The sequence below is a fragment of the Crocuta crocuta genome, unplaced genomic scaffold, assembly GCF_008692635.1.
Source record: "Crocuta crocuta isolate KB4526 unplaced genomic scaffold, BGI_CrCroc_1.0 scaffold118, whole genome shotgun sequence".
NCBI lineage: Eukaryota > Metazoa > Chordata > Mammalia > Carnivora > Hyaenidae > Crocuta > Crocuta crocuta.
The window spans coordinates 6,547,927-6,571,206 of NW_027551558.1; the positions used below are offsets into that span (position 1 = coordinate 6,547,927).

The 23,280-nt window shown below is 37.9% G+C and overlaps 1 long non-coding RNA gene across 1 annotated transcript in view; it reads left to right on the forward strand.

Annotated features, from left to right (window-relative positions):
• LOC144219275 (uncharacterized) overlaps positions 1-22,913 on the forward strand; it is a 40,112-nt gene extending 17,199 nt beyond the window's left edge. Inside the window, exons 2-3 of the long non-coding RNA XR_013331357.1 lie at positions 22,436-22,525; positions 22,831-22,913. This is a non-coding gene — a long non-coding RNA (uncharacterized LOC144219275). The remainder of the gene's footprint in view (positions 1-22,435; positions 22,526-22,830) is intronic.
• Positions 22,914-23,280: the final 367 nt, after the last annotated feature.

Below are 23,280 nucleotides of genomic sequence, written 5' to 3' on the forward strand. Positions count from 1 at the left end.
CCTTTCATTGCTAATATTTAGAATCTTTCGGAGATTCCACAATTTGGGAAATGCACATTTTGGGAAATGCTTAATATAGAAAACACACATTTTGTGAGACATTGACTTAATTTATTAAAGAGCCATTTTGCTTTCTTCTCCTCTCCAGAGACAAGTTCTCAATTACTCATGCTTGGACCATCTCTCCCAGCCTTTTTATTCCATGGCTTTTTATTCCAGAGTAATACTCAATTTTTACTATTTTGAGTTTGGTAACCTCACTACTTCTTTCATCTTTATTCTCTGCTTTTGTGCTATGACCATCTCTTAATTCGCAACCACCCCCACCCTTGCGTTCTTGAATAATGCTGTATTTTAATACAATTTCCTCATCTGTAAAATATCGGCACAGAAAAACATTAAGCTTTAGTGAATAATGTAAAAGAAAACAGCCTATTCTAATACATGCAGGTGACAATAAAACCATTATAATAAAGTTTCTGCTTTTGGAGAGTTCTCTGAGCATCTCATGCACATCTCTGCCTTTAGTAAACAATACCCCATTGTGGTAAACAGCGAAATCAAAACTCTACAGACTCAGGGCGCATGGCTGGCTCAGTAAGTGGAGTGTGCAATTTTTAATCTCAAGGTTGTGGGTTCGGGCCCCACATTGGGTGTAGGGATTACTTAAAAATAAAAAATTTGAAACAACCACAACTATACAGACTCAAGCTCTAATGATAGAGAATGACCGATAAAAAAAGGTTACAGGAGGATTCCAGTTGTGTAAATATGGAGAAGGTAATCTGAGACTCTAACACTCAGCAAAATGCACCAGTCTCTTGAACATGAATTTCCCCAATTTGTGACAAAATATCATGTGTTTGTTATTACTTTGACGTCTCCTCCTCTGTCCGTCACCTTGTTTAGTTTGTGGCATCACTGCCTATCCATCTGTCTGAGTGAGAACTTCAGAGTCATCCGCATCACTTTGCTTGACTTTCTGATTTGAACTAATCTCTTGTCACTGGCCAAACTCATTCTTTAAGATCCCTCTCAAAGCCTTGACCAGCTCAGGCACTTTCTAAATAAATGTATTTGCCCAACACGCACTCTGAGCGTTTAGTGTGCCAGGCATTATCCCGGATTGCTGACTGGTATTACACAGAACAGTACTTCATTTATATACCTTCATTTATATACCTTCACTGTGGGAAGCCACTACTGTAGATGACATGACCCCTCCTCCTTCATCACCATCATCTTTGGAATAGATATTTTATACCATTTTACCTTCACACCTAAACCTTGATATTAGCAGTTCTTGAATCCAATTCTACACAGACTGGTCAAATTAGATTAAAAGGCTGGAATAAAGTCAAGGACTGTTCAGTCTCACAATATCTTCTGAAGCTACATTTTGTTTCCAGAAGTTAAAGGAGGAATTTATTTCCACTCCTCCTGAGGATAACAATAACTATATGCGTAAATGTGGGCCTAACCCTCAGACCTCAGGCTTCTAGTTGGTTAAGTATTCACAGGAAAAAATCAGAACCAAGACCAAAACCAAAACCTTGTCTTAGTAGGCAAGGCAGCAGGACCCTTAAGTAACTTAATACATTTTATTCTTTTTATAATTTCGTTTTTCCTCTGTAAAAAAGCCTCAAGTATAATGACTTCTGCAGAAGGCCTTTAGTGGGGGCTTTTAAAGTCTTTAATTAGGGGGTACCTAGGGGGCTCAGTCAGTTAAACATCCAACTTTGGCCCAGGTCATGATCTCACAGCTCATGGGTTCAATCCCTGCATCAGGCTCTGTGCTGACAGCTCAGAGCCTGAAGCCTGCCTCTGATTTTGTGTCTCTGTCTCTCTTTCTGCTCCTCCCCTGCTTGCACTCTGTCTCTCTCTCTCAAAAATAAATAAACATTAAAGAAAATTTTTTTTTAAAGAATCCTTAATGAGGGTCAATTCTGGCACATGATTCCCACCAAATGTGTCCAGTCAGAGATCTTGTGGCAACACATATTCTTTTTGGGCTGAGAAGGTTAACTTTTCACAGTCTTATTCTTGGAGGAGTGTTATCTTTCATTTCGTCAATTAAAAGCTTCTCTAAGGAGCTTCTCAAGACCTGATAATGCCTCTTCTTAGGGATTATTTATTAAACATCGTCACTTACATGACCAGGTGATACCCCTCTACTGCCAGTCTCTTTTCTCCCTGTTCTAACGGGTTGGTTTTGATGCTTGCTACCCTGATTGTTTTTATTAGGTCCTCAGTCTTTATTTTTACCAGGATAGTCTTTAGCACATATTCTGACACATTCTAACAGAGCAATTCTGTAGAATAACTACAGACCCATTAATATGGTAGCTGTTCCTTCAAAATGTCACAACAGCTTCCTCCGTAATAAACAGAGTCTGAGTTTCTCAACTTAATACTCTACATAGGGAGCATACAGATTCTAGGAATGGCTGACATAAACCCTGTTGCTGGTTTGTGGCCTCAGGTTAAATAATTTGCCCCTGTAAACCACTGTTCCTCCCCTTTAAAACAGGGTAATGACAGTGTGATTTGACTACCTCATTTGACTGTTATGTGAATCAAACCAGAGCATGTGTGCATATTGCCTGCTACATTGTAAACACTCAATACTTGTTAGGAACTATTAAGCCATAATTAACTATTGTTAAATCCTCTCATTGTTGTGTAATGTCTGCCAACAATAATATAGCATTGTTTGCTACTTTTATTGACTTTTCACAAGGTTTTGACTCTAGGGTCAAGAATAGGTTAGGACTTAAGCAGCTTGAGGTCAATGAAGACTCCTAGTTATTGATGTTTAAATGAACCTGCTTTCAAGTGCCCAACAGGCAGAATTGGCAGGAATAGTCTCCTGAAGGGTAGATAATCTCTAGATGTATAAAAACAAGGCCAAGAGGGTTAAAGTAGGGCTATAACAATACGGCCCCTGAAGGTAATCATACGGACTTTTTGGTAGTCCTTTGGTCTTATCTGTGGGCAAAGAAGGAGCTAGTCTAAACATTAAAAACAGTTAGGGCAATTGTAGAAATTCAGACAAATGAAGTCTTCCATATCCATGCATGGAAGCAAACTTTAGAACTATATGTGGGCAAAGCCAGAATTTTCCTTAATTGGAGTTTTTAATTGACCCCAGAATGCAAGGAAGTATTCCACTGGGTCCTTGAATTCTACAGCATAAACACTGCTAAGATTTGGGTATGGAAAAATTACAAAGCAAGTATTACCAGGACCCCAAAGCCATGACCTAAGAGTTCTTTTCTGAAATACAACATGAAAAAAAAATCTCATAATTATAATCATTTTAAAGCTAAAATAGTTGTCTTTGACAGATATTAGTAAATATTTAAATAGTTCATATTCAATAACAATGGTTGCCATTTGAGGGTGCTTACACTAGGTGCCAACTCTGATTATATTTTTGCAATATTATTCTACTTATTTGTCAACAAAGAATCTATAATCATCATTCACATTTTACCAGTGAGAGAAGTGAAAATCAGAAAGTTTAAGTAAGCTGCCAAAAATCACATTGCTAATAGAAGCAAAACAAGGATTTGACCCAGATTCGCTGGCCTCAAATCCTATGCTCTTAACCAATACACCGGATAGCTTACATCCATCCTGTGAAGGTCATTGTCCAAGCAAAAGACCCAAATCCAAATAAAACTTTGTTTTACATAGCACACAGATAAATCTATTCAATTTGTCTAAAAAGTTTCAAAATAATTAGGATATAAAGACTTATGAGATATATAAATTGAGTGAAGAGTTGCAGAGCTAAGCTCCAGAAGAAGAAATAGGTTAAAGAAAGTGAGTTTGGGAGTTTGGTGTTTAGGGCCACTTTTTCCTGGAGGCCGAATTCGATTTTGGAGGCAATGGTTGAGGGGATAACACAAGCTGTTGACAGCCTTCTGGGGCTCAAGTGATAACAATGAAGTCAGGGTCCACAAAGGAAAAACAGCAAAAGTGAATTCCCATCATTTGGATTGGAATCATGAAGAGTGTACCCTAAAAGAAATGGAGACTTGAAAGCAGACATGTCCCTAAAGGGTCTTCAGTATAAATTCCCCTTAACTTGTGAAAATATAGAAAGATAACCCTTAACTGCCAATGCTCCTACGAACCTGGCAGAAATGGTATACTTCTTTGGAGAAAGATAACATTATTGTAATCCTCAAATTTTTTCTGAAAATAATTCTGAAACTGCAGTGTCCACCATGTAATTTAAAAGAATAACTGGATGTAAAAATGTAAGACAGTATGAATGGTTTTCAGCAGAAAAAATAGACCATGGAAATATACCTACAAAAGCTCCAAATAAAGGAGCCATGAGACACATGTTTTAAGATAACTAAGTTTACAAAGTCTAAATTTTTTTAAAAAAAGGATAAGATCGAGAATTTTAGCAGCAGGAAAGAAACTATAAAATAGAATCAAATGGGAATTCTATAATAAAAAACGTGATACTCCAAATTAAGAACTCAGTGAATGGTTTTCATAGCAGTTTACATATAGTTCAAGAAAGAATTAGCTAATGGAAGATATAATAGAAAAAACATATTCTGAAAGAAGCCTTACGAAGGCAAGAGAATTAAACCTGCAAAAGATGGAGTAAAAGACAAAAATTCTAAAGTGTAAAAATTGGAGTCTCAGGAGAGGAAACAGAATGAGTCAAACTCAGTAACTAAGGAGATAATGGCTAAGAACTTATCAAACTCAGACAAGAAGTTTTTACTGAAAGATATCAAACTCAGATAAGAAGTCCTATGGACCTCAAGTAGAATAAAGAAAAAAGAAACTACATCTATGCACATCCTAGTAAAACCTCTGAAAGCTGAAAAACAAAAAGGAAATCTTAAAAGCAGCCAGAGGAAAAAGGCCTTACATACACAGGAGCAACATATAACTGACAACTGACTTTTTAATAGATATGACAGAAGCTAGAATACAGTGATATAATATCTTTAAATTGCTTGGAAAAATCCCTGTCAACCTAGAATTTTAAACTTAGCAAAAATATCCTTCAATAATAAAAGTAAAATTGAGAGGTTGATCACACTGGATACATTGAAGGCTGCTTCCCTCCTCCCATGGCACCACCAAATGTACAGTTATACACAGCAATTACCTCTCAAAGAAATACAGAAACTATCTGAGAGACTCCTATACATTGGACAAATGAGAAAATACTTGCCTTGGAATGGTAGGAAATGCTGAAACACACTCTTGCCATACCTTCCCCCCCCCCAACACAACACCATACAGTTGGGAGGGAATTCCAAACTCCCAGATTCTTCCTGAGGAGTAAAGGTTTGAACCCCACATTTAGCACCCCAACTTTTAAGACTCCCACCTGAAGGATGGGCCCGCAAAGCACCTAGCTCTGAAAACCTCTGGGCTTTGTGCTCAGGATACCCACAAGACAATAGCAAACAAAGAAATTGTTATTAATGGGCATGCAAGCACTTACTGTGCTATCTCCCTAGGAATTAGTACAGAAGGAGCAGGAAAAAAAATCACCCATCTTCCAGTCTCCCTGAAGGAGTCTAACTGCAAACTTTGAAACCTGTTGCCTCAGGATTAGATTTCTAATTCAGCATACATCTTGAGGCTGGCTGTGATCTGTTCTTGAAACTAGAGAAGCCAACAGTCACGTCCCTTTCCCTCTGTCTCTCTAGCATGCTCCAAGTTGCTAGTATCTCCCTGGAAGGGGTTTGCACTCACATTTGCATCCAGTTTTGCACTGCTACCTGAGGGATGAATCCCCACATTACCCAGCTTTGAGAGCCAACTGGGCTTCCATCCACAAACCCCGAAGACACCCCACCGAAGCTATACACCTGGCCCCCCTGCAAAAAAGCAGGCAGAAGCACCATTTCCCGATTTTCCAGATGCTGTTTGAGAGCCTGGCTTCCAATTATACTGCATCTAGATGCTGAATGCAATTCTTCTTTCAATGACACTGACAAGTCTTGGGACAACCTCAAATACAGAAAGCCACTTAGAATAAAGAAAGCAGCTTGGATGATCACAAAGGTTTGAGAGGCAACCGGGAGCTCTGATTGACAAGTTTGATCTTCTAAAAAGACTACTCTGTTAAGACTGGGGAGGTGGCTGTTTTATCTAATCACCAAAACTAACATAAAGGGACAAGAAAAATTGACAGAGGAAAGTTCTTCAAACAAAAGATCAAGATAAATCCCCAGAAGCAGATTCAATGAAGTGGAGATAAGTGATTTACCCAAGAGATAGTTGAAAATAATAGTCAAAGATGCTATCTGAGGTTAGGAAAACAATTTGTGAACAAAGTGAGAATTTCAACAAAGAAATAGAAAATATAAACAATTACCAAACAGAAATCACATTGCTGAAGAATACAATAACTGAGCTAAAAAAAAAAATCAATAAAGGAGTTCAACAACAAACCAGATTGTGTAGAAGAAAAAATAAGAGAGCATGAAAACAGACAGTAGAATACAATCAGAAGACAAAAAAGAAAAAAGAATGAAAAGCATTGAAGATAGCTTAAAGGATGCATGGGAAACCATAAAAAAAAACATATGCACATTCTAGGGGTCCCAGAAGGAGGACAGAAAGAGACTGAATCAGAAAGATTCATCAAAGAAATAATGCATGAAAACTTCCCCAGCCTGGAGAAAGAAACAGAGGTCCAGATCAAGGAATCCTAGCAGTTACAAAAAGAGATGAATAAAAAAAAAAATCTTTGTTCACTTACCCATTATATATAAAGTGACAAAAGTTAAAGTCAGGAGAACATCTTAAAAATGGCAAGAAAAAAAGCAACTTGTTACGTACAAGGGAACCCCCCATAAAACTAAAAGCAGATTTTTCAGAAATCTTGGAGGCCACATGGAAGTAGGAAGATATATTCTTTTTTTTTTTTTAGTTTAAATAGATTATTTTCTATTTATTTATTTAATTTTAAAACAACAGAAATTTATACTCTCACAGTTCTGGAGACCAGAAATTCAAAATCAGTTTCACTGAGACTAAATTAACATGTTGGTAGGGTCGTGTTCCCTCCAAAAGTTCTTGGAGATAATTTGCCTCTTCCAGCTTCTGGTGGTTCCTGGCATTCCTTGGCTCAGGGCCACATCACACCAATCTCTGCCTCGGTGGTCACATGTCTCCTTTTCTGTGTGTATTTCTTTCTTTCTTTAAAAAAAAATTTTTTTAAGTGGTTTATTGTCAAGTTGGTTTCCATATAACACCCAGTGCTCATCCCAACAAGTGCCCTCCTCCATGCCCATCACTGCCATTCCCCTTTCCCCCCTCCCCCATCAACTCTCAGTTTGTTCTTGGCATTCAAGAGTCTCTCATGGTTTGCCTCTCTCCCTCTCCCCAAGAATTTTTCCCCTTCTTCTCCCCCATGATCCTCCATTAAGTTCCTCCTAATGCACTGATACATGTAAACATATGGTATCGTCCTTCTCTGCCTGACTTATTTCGCTCAGCATAACATTCTCCAAGTTCCATCCATGTTGCTACAAATGGCCAGATTTCATTCTTTCTCATTGCCATGTAGTATTCCATTGTATGGATAAACCACATCTTCTTGATTAATTTGACAGTTGATGGACATTTAGGCTCTTTCCATGTTTTGGCTATTGTGGAGAGTGCTGCTATGAACATTGGGGTACATGTGCCCCTATGCATCAGCACTCCTGTATCCCTTGGGTAAATTCCTAGCAGTGCTATTGCTGGGCCATAGGGGAGTTCTGTTAATATTTTGAGGAACCTCTGCACTGTTTTCCAGAGGGACTGAACCAGTTTACATTCCACCAACAGTGTAGGAGGGTGCCCATTTCTCCACATCCTTGCCAGCATCTATAGTCTCCTATATTGTTCATTTTAGCCACTGTGACCGGCGTGAGGTGGTATCTCAGTGTGGTTTTGATCTGCATTTCCCTGATGATGAGTGAACTCATCATCATCGTTTCACCATGCCTGTTGGCCATCTGGATGTCCTCTTTGGAGAAGTGTCTGTTCATNATTTGGAGTGCTGTCATTGCTCTTCTGCTAGTTCCTTTAGGTGCACTATTAGATTTTGCACTTGTGCTTTTTCTAATTTCTTGAAATAGTCCTTCTATATATTTGGGTGCTTACATATTCGGTGCATAGACATTTATAATTGTTAGCTCTTCCTAATCATAGATCCTCTAATTATTATATAATGCCCTTCTTCATCCCTTGTTACTGCCTTTACTTTAAAGTCCAGTTTGTCTGATATAAGTATAGCTACTCCAGCTTTCTTTTGACTTCCCGTAGCATGATAGATATTTCTCCATCCCTTTCTTTCAATCTGAAGGTGTCCTCAGGTCTAAAATGAGTTTCTTGTAGACAGCAAATAGATGGATTCTGTTTTTTTTATCCATTCTGCTACCCTATGTCTTTTGTTTGGAGCATTTAGTCCATTTACATTCAGTGTTAGTGTTATTATTGAAAAATATGGGTTTACAGTCATTGTGTTCTTTGTAGAATTCATGCTTTTGGTGTTATCTCTTGTGTTCCTTGCAGCATTTCCCTCTAGAGTCCCCCTTAGGATTTCTTGTAAGGCTGGTTAGTGTTGACTCTTTTCTTTCAATTTTTGTTTATTTGGAAAGACTTTTATCTCTCTTTCTATTCTGAATGACAGGCTTGCTGGATAGAGGATTCTTGGCTGCATATTTTTTCTGTTCATCACATGAAGATTTCCTGCCATTCCTTTCTGGCCTGCCACGTTTCAGTAGATAGGTCTGTCACCACTCTGATAGGTTTCCCTTTGTATGTTAGGGCCCTTTTATCCCTAGCTGCTTTCAGAATTCTTTCTTTGTCCTTGTATTTTGCTAGTTTCACTATGATATGTCGTGCAGAAAATTGATTCAAGTTACGATTGAGGGGAGTTCTCTGTGCCTCTTGGATTTCAATGTCTGTTTCCTTCCCCAGATTGGAGAAGTTCTCTGCTATAATTTGTACAAGGACTCCTTCAGCACCTTTCCCTCTCTCTTCCTCTTCTGGAATTCCTTTGGTATGGATTTTGTTCCATTTGGTTGTATTGCTCAGCTCTCGAACTCTCCTTTCATGTTCCTGGATCAGTTTATCTCTCTTTTTCTCAGCCTCCTCTTTTTCTTTAATTGTGTCTTCTAATTCACCTGTTCTCCTTTCTGCCTCTTGAATCCATGCATTAGATGCCTCCATTTTATTATGCATTTCATTTATAGCCTTTTTAAATTCATCACGACTATTTTTAAGCTCCATAGTCTTTGTAGCAATAGTTTCTCTGATGTCTTCCATGCCTTTTTCAAGCCTGGAGATTAATTTTATGACTATTGTTCTAAATTCTTGTTCAGTTATGTTGCTTATATCTGTTTTGAGCAGTTCTTTAGCTGTCATTTCTTCCTGAAATTACTTTAGAGGAGAGTTCTTCCATTTTATCATTTTGGTTAGCTTTCTTTCTCTTGTTAGTTTTAAAAGCTTGTAATGCACTCTGTGCCTAAGAGTACTCCTGTATTAAAGAAGGCTCTTTGTTTGTCCAGGGCCTGTCCATTCAGGAAGTGTTCTTTGAATGGTGCCTTTGGTCTCTCTTGTTGAGACTTTGGTTATTTTATTTCCATACTNGAAAAAAGAGAAGAGGAAAAAAAAGAAGGAGGAAAAACAAATAATAAAAAGAAAAAGAAAAAAGAAAAGAAAAGAAACCCCAAAAGTCAAAGGACATCTAAAAGCATAAAACCGGAATTCCCAACTACAAATAAAGAGCCGGGTGTATGCAGTGCTGATGGAAGAGCATATATAAAGAGAGAAATGACAGGGCAGGGAGGAAGCAAAATTGGAAGAGAAATGACCAGGCAGAGAGACTAGGAGTCTTAATTAAGAGAAAGAGGAGAATATTTAAGAGGCAATGAGAAAGAAATGAAAATAATGTTATTCAGAAAAACTATGTAGTCTGATTACTCCAGAGAGAGAGAGAGAGAGAGACAGAAAGGTAACAGTGGAGGTGTAGAATATACATATAGAGAATGGATTAATTGTGACTGTTTAAGCAAACCAGTGACCAGAGTGACCAATCTAGCAGAGGGGAGGGATACGAATGAGACAAGGGTAAATATATTTGAGTAGAAAGAATTGATCTAGAATTAATCATGGTAGTGCATCCATGTTATCTTGCCTCCAGCTCCGGTAAAAAAAAAAAGGCATCTCTCTAGCGGGGATGGGTATGGTTTGGTGTAGGCGTGTCTTAGCCTCCACTGCATCCCACAGGGTGCTTCCTGAGGTCCCACCTTGGTGGTTGTGGGGAGAAAAATGGCAGCACCCCAGTCCTCTCTCAAACAAAGCGTTGCAACTCACTCTTTTGGGTCCAATCTCCCTGTGCTGCAGGCATAGCTGAAGTGGGCCGTACTCTATGTCCCAAGCCATGCCTTGTTTCCAGATCTTAGTCTGTGCACCCCATTGATACTGCCGGCAATATAAACCTGCAGGCCAAGTCCCTCTGAGCAGTTTTAAGCCTCTCACCTCCCCACTGGGATTTGAGCCTAACCTTAACAGCAGCCGAGTGGCTTCAGATGCGCCGCTTCCACTCCAGGTCGAGCTGGTGAGCAGAAGAGTGGTTTCTCCTGGTGTTGCCTGGGACCAGTGTGTCCCACTCAAGGTTGACTGGACAGCTGGAAACCAGATCCCTCTGTGTCTCAAGCCAAGGGTTTTCTCTTCTCCAGGGACAGGGACAGTTTCTTGAGGAGTTTCAGGCACTCTTTCTTTTCCTCTCAACCCACCGTGGGTCCCTGCAAAGGGGACTCCCAGTAGGAGGATATATTCAAATGCTGAAACTAAAACACTGTCAACCAAGAATACTTTACCCAGCAAAGTTGTTCTTCAGAAATAAAGGAGAGATAAAGAGTTTTCCAGGCAAACAGAAGCTGAAAGAGTACATAACCACTAGATTGGTACTACAAGAAATGTTCAATGGAGTTCTTGAAGCTGAAATGGAAAGGCACTAAATAGTAATAGGAAAACTTAAGAAAGTATAAAATTCAGTAGCAAAGAAAATATATAGTGAGAATCATGGTAACCTCAAAGCAAAAGCCTATAGTATATACACAAAACATAGAGAGAAAGGAATCAAAGCATACCATTACAGAAAATCATTGAATCACAAAGATGAAGACCAAGAAAGAAATAAAGGAACAAAGACATTACAAAACAAACAGAAAATAACTAATTAAAGGCAAGAGTAAATCCAAATTTATCAACAATTACTTCAAATGTAAATGAACTAAATTCTTCGATCAAAAGATGTACAGTGGCTGAATGGGTTTATAAAACAAGACACAGCTACATGTTGTCTATTAGAGGCTTATTTTAGCTTTAAGAACTAAATGAACTGAAAGTAAAGGGATGAGAAAAGGTATTCCATGTTAACGGAAATCAAAAGAAAACAGGGATATCTATACTTATGTCAGTTACAATAGACTTTAAGCCAAAAAGTGACAAGAGACAAAGATCATTATATAATGATAGAGGGGTCAACTCATCAGGATGATTTAACAGTAAATATTTATGTACCCAACATAGAAACCTCTAAATATATAAAGCAAATATTAATAGATTTGAAAGGAGGAATAACAACACAATAATAGTAGAGGACTTCAATACTGCTCTTTCAACAATGGATAAATTATCAGGACAGAAAATCAATAAGGAAAAATCTGGTTGAAACTACACATTGGATCAGATGTGCCTACCAGACATTTATAGAACATTTCATCAAATAGCAACAGAATATATATTTTTCTCAAGTACACTTGGAACATTCCCCAGGATAGATCAATTGTGAGGCCACAAGAAAAGTCTTAAATACATTTATGAAGATTGAAATAATATCAAGTGTCTTTTCCGACCCCAATAGTATGAAACTAGAAATCAATCAAAACAAGAAGAAAGCTGAAAAATTCACATGCATGTAGAGAGTAACACATGCTACAGAACAACCAGTGTGTCAAAGAAGAAATAAAAAGGGAAATTAAAAGATATCTGGAGACAAATAAAATTGAAATACAACATACCAAAACTGATGAAATCCAGCAACTGAGAAAAATTAAGAAACACACACTGAAGAAATGAAAGATATCAAATAAACAACCTAACTTTATACCACAAAGAACTAGTAAAAGAAAAACAAGTGGATCTCAAAGTTAGAACGGCAGAAATAACAAAGAATGGCAATAAATGATGGAGACTAAAAAGAGAATAGAAAAGAATGATGGAAGTAAGAACTGTTTTTTAAAAAAAAGATAAACAAAACAGACAAACCTTTATCTAGACTTACCACGAAAAAGAGAGAGGACTCAAATGAACTCTAAAGGAAACAGGAGACATTATAATGAATACCATATAAATACAAATGATTATAAGAGACCACTATGTACAGTTATATACCAACAAATTAGATAACGTAGAAGAAATGGCCAAATTTCTAGAAATGTACAACCTAATAAGATTGAATCATGAATAAATAGAAGATCTGAATAGACGGATTACTAGTAATAATATTTGAATCAGCAATAAAAAAATCTCCCAACAAAGAAAAGCTAGCTCAGTCTTCACTGGTGAATTCTACCAAGTGAATCTTGAAAATTGAACACCAATCTTTCTCAAATTCTTCCAAAAAAAAAAAAGAAGAAGAAGGAACACTTTTAAGCTCATTTTATTTGGCCAGAATTATGCTGATACCAAAGCCAGACAAGGGCACCACAAGAAAATTATAGACCAATATCCCTGATGAGGACAGATTAAAAAATTCTCAAAAAAATATTAGCAAACCAAATGCAGGAGCACACTAAACAGATCATACCATGGTCAAGTGAGAATTTATTCCCAGGATGCAAGTTGCAAATCAATGTGATAACCATATTTATAATATGAAGGATAAAAATCATACCATTATCTCAATAGATGTAAAAAAAATCATTTGACAAAATCCAACATCTTTTCATGATAAAAACTCTCAACAAGCTGGTAATAGTGGGAATGTACTTCAACATAATAAAGGCCATATATGAGAAGCCCACAGTTAACATCACACTCAATGGTGAAATGCTGAAAGTTTTTCCTCTAAGATCAAGAAAAAGACAAGGATGCCCGCTCTCACCACTTTTCTGGAAGCACTAGCCAGAGAGTTAGGCAAGAAAAGGAAAGGAAAGGCATACAAATTAAAAAAGAAGATGTAAAATCGTTTCTGATTTTATATCCTAAAAGACTGATTTTATATCCTAAAAGATCCTAAAGACTGCACCAAAAAACTGTTAGAACTAATAATGAATTCAGTAAAGTTGCAAGATACAAAATTAACATACAAAATCAGTTGTGTTTCTACACATTTACAACAGTCTATCAGATAGCTAGATTAAGAAAACCATCCTGGAGTGCCTGCATGGCTCAGTTGGTTAAGTGTCCAACTTCGGCTCAGGTTATGGTCTCATGGTTCATGGGTTTGAGCCCCGCATCAGGCTCTGTGCTGACAGCTCAGAGCCTGGAGCCTACTTTGGATTCTGTGTCTTCCTGTCTCCCTGCCCCTGCCCTGCTTGTACTCTGCCTCAAAAATAAAATAAAAACATTTTTTAAAAAAGGAAAGAAAAGACAGTCCTAAAATTTCTATGGAACTACAAAAGACCCCAAGTAGCCAAAGCAATCTTGAGAAAGAACAAAGTTGGAAGCATCACACTTCCTGATTTCAACTATATTACAAAGTTTTAGTTATCCAAACAATGGTATTGGCATAAACATAGACACATAGATCAATAGAGTAGAATGGAGAGCCCAGAAATAAGCCCCCCCACATATATATAGTTATTTAATTTTTTACAAAAGAGCCAAGAATATATAACAGAGAAAGGACAGTCTCTTTAATAAATGGTATTGGGAAAATGGGATAGCCATTTCAAAAGAATGACACTGGACCCTTATCTTATACCATATGCAAAAATCAGCTCTAAAAACTTGAACATAAGATCTGAAACTGTAAAAGTCTTAGAAGAAAACAGAGAGAGTAAACTTTTTGACATTGATCTTTTGGATTTGGCACCAAAAGCAAAAGCAACAGAAACAAAAATGGACAAACGGGACTACATCAAAGTAAAAAGCTTTTGCTCAACAAAGAAACCTGTCATCAAAATGGAAAGGCAATATTTCAGATGGAAGAAAATATTTGCAAGCCACATTTCCAGTAAGGGCTTAATATCCAAATAAGAGAAAGAACTCCTACAACTCCATAGGATGGCTGTTATCAAAAAGACAAGAGATAACAAATGCTCACAAAGATCGGGAGAATAGGGACCCTATAAGCTTTTGGTGGGGATAACTGGTGTTATCCATTATGGAAAACAGTATGGAGGTTTCTCCAGAAATTAAAAATAGAACTACCATATGATCCAGTAATCCGATTTCTGGCTATATATCCAAAGGAAATAAAACCATTATCTCAAAGAGATATCTGTATTCCCATATTCTTATAGTATTTTTCACAACAGCCAAGATATGAAAGCAATCATGTGTACTAACAGATGAATGAATCAAGAAAATGTGATATATACATACAATGGAATATTAAAAAAAAAAAAGACTTAAAAAAAAGGGAAACTCAGGGTGCCTGGGTGGTTCAGTCAGTTAAGTGTCCAACTCTTGATTTCAACTCAGATTATGATCTCAGTTCATGAGTTCATGCCCCGCACTGACAGTGCATAGCCAGAGGCACAGGGAGAGCCTCTTTCCCTCAGTCTGCCCCTCCCCTGCTCACTCTCTCTCTCTCAAAAAAATAAAATAATTTAAAAAAGGAAATTCTGTTGTAGTAAGGTAGATAAACATGAAAGGCATATACTAAGTGAAATAAGACAAAGACAAATAGTGCTTGATGTCATTTATATGTAGAAAATAAACACCCCCCCCTTCATAGAAATGGGTAGTAGAAAAGTGGTTGCCTGGGATGAGGAAGTAGGAAAAATAGGAGGAGTTGGGTAAGAGCATATAAACTTTCAGTTATAAGATGAATAAGGTCAGATGATTTGATGTATAACATGGTAAATATAGTTGATAACACTGTTTTATAACTAATATTTGCTGAGAGTAGATTTTAATATTCTCATATGCATACACAAAAAAGGAAATACGTGAAATGATAGATATGTTAATTAACTCAGTGGGGGAATTCTTTAACAATGTGTATGTATATCACTTCATCATGTTGTACACTTAAAATATCTTAAAACTTTTTGTCAAATAAACCTCAGTGAAGTTGAAAAACTCATAATAATTAATAATAATAATCAGGATAAAATAGATATTTTCAGACAAAAAAAAACGGAGAGGATTTATCACTGGTAGAAACACAATAAAGACTAAAGGATATTCTTTAAACAGAAGAAAATGATCCTAAATGGATCATTAGGTGCAAGAAGGAACAAAGGACAAGCATAATGCTAATAAAAAATCAGGGTATAAGATGATAATGTTTTGGAGTATTTAAAACAGAACTAAATATGTGATAGCAATGTTACAAAAATTAGAAGAGGGCTAAATGGACTTAAAGTGTTCCAAGATATTTGTATTTTCATGGAGGAGGATAAAAATCACATATATTAGACTTTAATAAATCAAAGATGCATATTTTGCTATCAAATGCAAGCACTAAATAATTCTAAAAAAATGAAAAACATAACTTTTAAACTAATAGAGAAGAAAAGAAATACATAAAAATGTATTCTGATAATCCAAATGAAGATAATACTAAAAAGTAAAAGAAACAGAACAATCAGAACAATTAGAAAGCTTCTTGACTGATGGTAGATTTAAGCTTCAATACAAATATAATTATATTAAATGTAAATGGATTAAAAACTCCAAAATAAAATTTTGTCAGGCTGCTGGGAAAAAAACAACAGCTACATGCTATTTACAAGAGACTCATCTAAAACATAAAGAAAGATTAAAAATATCAGGTAAAGATTTAAAAGCAAAAATCATCATTAGGGATTAAGGGGAACATGCCATACTTTAACAAGGTTCACTTACCAGTATAATATAACTATTCTAAATTTTTATGTACTGAATAACATGACCTTAAAATATATAAAGCCAAAGTGAATTAGAAGAATACATAAATTCCTAATTATAGTGGAAAATGTTAACATAACTCTTAGCGATGAAAGAACAACAGACAAAATATAAGTGAGGATAAACTACTTTGAACAACATAATCAGAAAACATGAGCAATAAGGGCACCTGGATGGTTCAATTAATAAAGTATCTAACTCTTGTTTTATGCTCAGGTCATGACATTATGGTTCATGAGTTCAAGCCCTGCTTTGACGTCTGTGCTGACAATGCAGAGCCTGCTTGGGATTCTTTCTCCCTCTCTCTCTCTCTGCCCCTCCTACATGCTCTCTCTTTCTTTCTCTCTCTCAAAATAAATAGGCTTACAAAAATAAAATTAAAAAAATAAAATGCAGCATCAATTCATGATTTCAATAAACAAGTAAACAAAAGTATCTATTAAGTTAAAATATTAGGAGCATAAAGCAAATTCTTTAATCTAATGAAAGGTCTACAAAGAATCCTTAGTTCTGAAACCAGTATAAGACAAAAGTGCCCATCATTACGGTTTCTACTCAACACTGTATGTGAAGTTCTCACTGACAAGTTAAGGTGTCAGGATTTCAGAGAGGGGAAGAAAACAGCCATCACTCACATGATGATATTGTTGAATTATTCTGTACATAGGAAATAATAAAACTACAAAGAAATTATTAGAATGAATAAATTAGTCAGACATCTAGAGAAAAAAGTAACAAATTATATATAAGATCTCTGGAGAAGGATGTGAAAAATTAATATAAGTAAAGGGAAATCTAAATAAACAGAGGGACATAGCATATTCAGGTATAGAAAATAAAACATTGTTGAAATATTAGTTCTCCCTCAAACTGATCTCCATATTCAAAAGTATTTCTGTCAAAATGCTAACATGTTTTTTTTCCTGTGCGTAAGTGTGTGTGTGTGTGTGTGTGTGTGTGTGAGTCTGTGAGTAACCTGACAAGCTAATTCCAAAATGTTACTGAAAAACAAAGGGCTAGGAATAGAAGATTATCTCTTTTTTAAAATTTTATTTGTTTAAGTAATTTCTACACCCAATGTGGGACTCAGACTCATGACCTCAAGATCAGGAGTCTTAAGCTCTTCCACCTGAGCCAACCAGGTGCCCCAAAGATTATCCTAAGGAACAAGGTGGGAGTAACTGGCTCTATCAACCATCAGTCTTTTATAAAGCAACAGTAGTTAAAATGTGGAACTGACCCAAGGATAGACAAATGGACCAATGGAAATGACAAGGTCACCAAAGAAAATGACTTGGACTAGAGCCAAAAGAGTCACCTTATCCTGACCAGTTGTGTGATAGCTTCCCCTGAGTCAGGAACCCTCCCAACTACTTCACACCAGTTAATCTTCACACTGTCTTGGAAGAGGGCAAGGCCATTAGAATTTTCCCCCAGATAATTCTAATATGCAGCTGTGTGAAAACCACCTCCCCCAACACACACCTCCCTCTCTCTCTCTCTCTCTCTCATTTTCTCTCTGTCTGTCTGTCTCTCTCTCCCCTAACTTTCGATGAGCAATGCAGTTTTTTATTTAAGGCTCATTAGGATGCTGGCGAATGCAATTATATCATATTCCAAAACTTTCTGAAATCCCATTTAGATATTTCTTTCCCCAAATTTCTACTCCTTTCCCTTTCTTTTCTAGCTAAGTTCTTCATTTCTTCCTGTATCACTGTTATTTTTTGTTTTATTTTGCAAAGCAATTTCCCCCTTCCCTCCGTTTCCTTCTTCTACATCTCTATCATCTCACCTAGCTTAGCAAACAAAAGGTTTTTTGAGGACTTTTATAAAGGGGAAAGAAAGATTGAAAGTATTTCTAGTTTAATGTTTTCCTTCCCCACATACAAATCCACGTGGCTTGAATTATCTTCCTTTGTGTATATTTTCAATACTATCAGGAAAAAAAAAGAACCCTTTCATTTTGGAATAAACTCAAATGCAGGGGACTAGCATGGTGCAGACTGAATGAGTGCAAGTGCTGGGCTCTAGATGTGCTGCTCACAGGCCTCAAGGAGCCAGCATCCACCTACCCTGTTACTGAAAAGGTGCCCCATAGCGTAAAAGTACCTATGCAGCCCCAGCTTCGTGAACGTGTGACCCAGGCAGCCACACAGGGCCCCACACTTAGAAGGGTCCTGTGCTTGTCATTATTTGAAATTCTCGCTAATCTATGCACAAGGGCCTCAACATTCTCATTTTGCTCTGGGCTCTGCAAATGATGTGGTCAGCCTGTGCTGAGGGAAGGGGTTTATAGTTTTGCTTGATTTTACAACAACAAAAAAGAAAAACCTCTGGGCTGAGTGCTTTGTGAAATACTTTCTCTGGTTTCTCAGAAACCATTTCCTCTTTTCAGCTCTTAGTTGTCCCCCTGGGTTTGGCAGTTGCTGTTCACTTGCTGCTTTACTGAATCTCTGATGTTCGTTTCCTGCTCACTTAAGATGTTTTCACAACGGCAAAACAGGTTTTTGTTTTTTGTTTTCTGACCACCTGGCCCCAATCTCTTGCCCTGTCCTTGCCTCCTTTTCCCTTCTCCCTTCATTCTGCTTCTGCTCCGAAATGAACATTACCCACTGATTACTAAAATCCCCCATCCTAAGGCAAGGCTTTGACCACATAGAACCTTCTCGGTCATTGGAAAATGACATGCTTCTCATCTCTGTGCTCAGTTGTGTGCTTTTCCTTCTGCCTGAAATGCTCTTTCATCATTATCACCTACCCCACTTTGGCTTTCATTCTTTTAGATCCAACCTAAATGTTCTTTTCAGTATTAAACCCTTTAGGAGTGTCTCAGGCAGAAGTGTCACCCACCTGCTCTTGTTCTGATAGCTTTGAAGACACACCTCTGTCATAGCAGGTAACACTGAATGGCATGCAGAGGCTGTTCTTCTCTTTCATCCTCTCCCACCCACCTTATTCTGGAGAAGTCATTTCAGGATTTGGAATACAGGTCCGTCATTCTTTCTAGAAAGTTCTCCCTGAGTACCTGCACTTCTTTCATCATAGCACTAATCAACGTTATAAGATAATCAGTACCCCTCCTCAGTCAGACCATGTCTGTTTCACTTAGGGTGGCAACCTAAGTGCCTCGCATGGTTCTGAGCACATAACTGGCTCAGTAAATATTTGTTCAATTCAAGAATGAGTAAGTGAGTGAAGGCGTATGTACAATGTTGTCTTGACTGTGGGCTTTGTAACTCTTTTTTTTTTTTTTTTTAATGTTTTATTTATTTCTAGGAGAGAGGTAGAGACAGCATGAGCAGGGGAGGGTCAGAGAGAGAGGGAGTCACAGACTGAAACAGGCTCCAGGCTCTGAGCTGGCAGTCAGCACAGAGCCCGACGCGGGGCTCGAACCCACGAACCGCGAGATCATGACCCAAGCGAAAGTCGGACGCTTAACCGACTAAGCCACCCAGGCGCCCCTGTAACTCTTTTTTTAACTTCTCCCCCTCTCTCCTTATTTCTTAACCCACTGATTGGCATGTACTCGGTATTCAATAATTTCATTCAGTAAACAAATACCTGAAAGGACTTATGTGACCATGGAGCCCGAGCCCAAGGCCTAGGCTTGGGTTAGTATCCCCAATGACTTCATCCTTGACTTGGGGTTGTATTCTTTAGAGGAGGATGACAGGGATGACAGCATGGGGATCTGGGCTGATGCTCATTCAGGAAGAAGAGGATGAATCTCCCTTTATGTTGTAATAAACCTCATATTGTTGTCTAGAGAGTGACAGAAAGTAATGCTACATTCATAAAATTGTAACTGTCTGTGCTAAGTATACAGAATTATAATAAGCATCACAGAAGAGTTAGCTTTGGAAAAGCACAGGGAACCATCCCTTGAAAGAGCTGCTGTCTTTATTTAAGGGTGAGCCTGACCCTTAGACTCATAGCTTTGATCAGGGCTCCTTCCTGTCCTCACTGTCATCCTCCTCCTATGATCTTGGGCTCCCGTTTTCTACCTCCCAAAGTGCAACTTCTTCTTCGAGACCCAGCAGGGAGGTATCTTTCTTTTGAGGAGTTTCCTGCCTCCCTATCTTGTGACTGGCATTTTCCTTCTTGTGGCCAGCTCAAGTTCTTTTTGAAGCTCCTTTCTTTCAAGAAACCAAAGATCAGTTGGAAGAAGGTGGGGTTTCTCTCATTCCCCTTTTCACGTGCTCCTTTTAAGAGACTGGCTGTCCTTCTCTGTACAGTATTCCCAACTGGACAGGGAGCATCCTGTTACAAAGAAATTAAGTGAGCCCACAAGTCTCAATATATGGAACACCAAGAGAAGGAATTCAGTGAATTTGAGCTCTAATGGAGTACTTGCTGCAAGTTAGTAATGTGCTAGAAAGTTACAGGGAAATTAATTTGGGATTCATAAATATGAGGAAGAATGTTGCTCTTGTTGGAGCTGAGCTCTCTTAAAAGGGAATAGGAAGCCTTTCAGGAGAGTGAGCTACCTATCATCAGGAATGTTCATGAGTAGGCTGAACATACGAGGGCTAATCTGGAAGAGATTCCTGCATGGGGTAGAAGGTTAGCTAGAGAGAGCCTCTATGGTTTCTTCCAAATTTCAAGCTTCTGCAATTTTATTATGGGGTTCTAACCCTGTAATGCAGTTTATATTTCAAAATACTGTACTTAATTAGTTGTTTTTCTAAACTCCTTCTGAAGTAAATCAGCTTCATACAGTGGTAATTAGTTTATTGGTAGAAACAATGACTGAGTCTTAAGCATGCATAGTTTTATGTATGTGGCAAGGACACAAGAAAGGCTGACTGTTATTATTCCTGCCCTGTTTTCCAGAAATGAGATTTTCTAGTATCCCTGTGAGGATGTAACAGTAACTTAGCCAAGTTAATAAATATCATGAAAATAAAGAAACAATTATTAATATAGAATATTTAAAAAATGCTGAAGCCAGATTAATCAGTCTTCAGACAATTGAGCATAGTTTCTTATAATTGGAGTGAACCCAGAAGATTCTGGCAAGGTTATACTTAAGAAAGCAAACATAGACTTCTCCAAATCACAGTTGGTCCTCTTGCAGTGAAATCCCTGCTGGGGCACGTAATATGAGACATCTGGAAGACCTGAATATATGGGCAGTGTGTTGGGCACACTGGGGGGACCATGTTTTCACCATTAGTCAGCTATAATGATTTGAAAAAAATTACTACAGAGATTCAGCCAGAGAGTCTTACTTTGTCCCCAAAAGTCCAGAGACAGGTAGCTCAAAAATGGTATAATTGTGTGAAGAAACCATCAAGGGTGTAGCCTCCTTTAAACTTCAGATCTTCCAACTCTAGTTTGTGGTTTTTGCCCTTAAGGTCCAAGATGGCTGCTTCACCTCAGGCCTTCAGGTACATTCTGCATAAGAAGAAGGAAGTGACCTAGAGGAAGAAATGGTGCCTATTTCAGGAAAGCAAAGCTTTCTAAGAAATTCTAGCTCTTACGTCTCTTTGACCCAAACTGTGTTATATGCTCAGTTCTTGCTGTAGTAGAGCCCGGAAAATACAGTTCTTTCAGTTGGGCTTATTACTTCCCCAAACCAAACTTAGGTTTTGCTAGTAAATAAGAGGAGGATACATATTGGAGAAGCAGCCATTGTCTGTTTCCTGAGGAGGTAGACTCTGCTCTCTATCTCTTTTTTTCTGGATGGAGGACCTTTGCTATAGACTTTGAGCTACTGGAGATACCACTACCTGGAAGACCTTGTGAGGAAATTATACTGCTGCCCTTTGCTCACATAAATATTTAACCCATCAACACATAATTTTGAAATTTCTCTGTCTTCGGGCTGTGAGCCATGGTTAGTCCATTTGCAACATCAGTGTTCTCCAGGGGCTTTATGGAGACCATCAGCTCCATGCCTGAATACTTTCTGGTACTGTGCAGAAAAGAGTCTGACACCTATAGCCATTTATGAGTTCTTTCTCACATTTCCCCCCAGACCTAAACCAAGTCTCTTCTTCTTGGACATGCTGGCCTTGCTGGCTGTTAACACTTAGCAGAACAGCAACCACTCCTATATGGAACAGACCAACGCCTCAAGATTTGTTTAAGCCCAGGAGGAGGTAACTACCTCTAAACAAAAAAAGATTTATGGCTTTCTTGATGTACTCCAGGGATCCCTGTCTGACAGTATTCAGGAGGAACCACTGAAAACAGAATTCTAACATTTTAGACCTGTCAGAGACAAAAACTGACAAAGACAAAAAGTGTCCAACTCAGTCCTCTCATGAGGCAAAGGAGAGCAGTGTGACCTGAGACGATGCGTGTTTTACTCCAGGTGTGGTACGGCAGAACTCAGAGGTCAAAAACCAGGGGAAGGAAGATTGCATGGGGAGAGGTAGACTGCTCTCTTTCACCTCCTGAGTAGGTTTGTATTACATTTTTTATTTAAGCACCTACAGGCATGGGAATACTCCAACGCTATAGACAATTAAGGCAGAAGTTATGGGAGGTGGTGTAGTGTTGTGGCTGCTTAAATCTAATCCCCTTTCCTTTATGCTTTGGTTTGTGATGCTTATCTGTTTCTTAAATTTACTCCCCTGTAAAAAGCAATGGTAACCCACCTCATGTGGTTTTAGGAGGAATAAATGGAGTTGCCACTTAGAACGGTACCCAGTTATAATATAAAAATGTTTGCTCTCATTATGATTAATCATCTCCTCTTCTCAACAGATTAAGAGTCTTTGAACCTTGCACGACGGCCACTGCACACCTTGCAGAAGCACGACAAAGAGCCAGTGGGTATATCAATTTTAAGTCAGGATGGTTGGTCCTTGTTACCAGCACCAAGGGATTCTCCTATCACAAATAATGGGATTATTCCCCAAGTAGGTCAGGATGGCACAAAATACATGATTTGTGATAAGAAATACTTTTCTGATCTACTTTTATAACTAGCCTATGCCTTTGCTGCCAGCATTTTAATTTTCAGTACATATGCCTGCTTTGTTTCTTTTCTTTTTTAAAATGTCAGCCTCACACACTAACTAGTCTTTTGTACCAGCCATATATATAAGGAGCAACTAACGCTAAAGACATATGCATGGAATTCTTACACCAAATCAACTTTTTTTTTTAAAGACCTCTTTAATTGGACAATACTTTAATTCTCTAAACAATGTT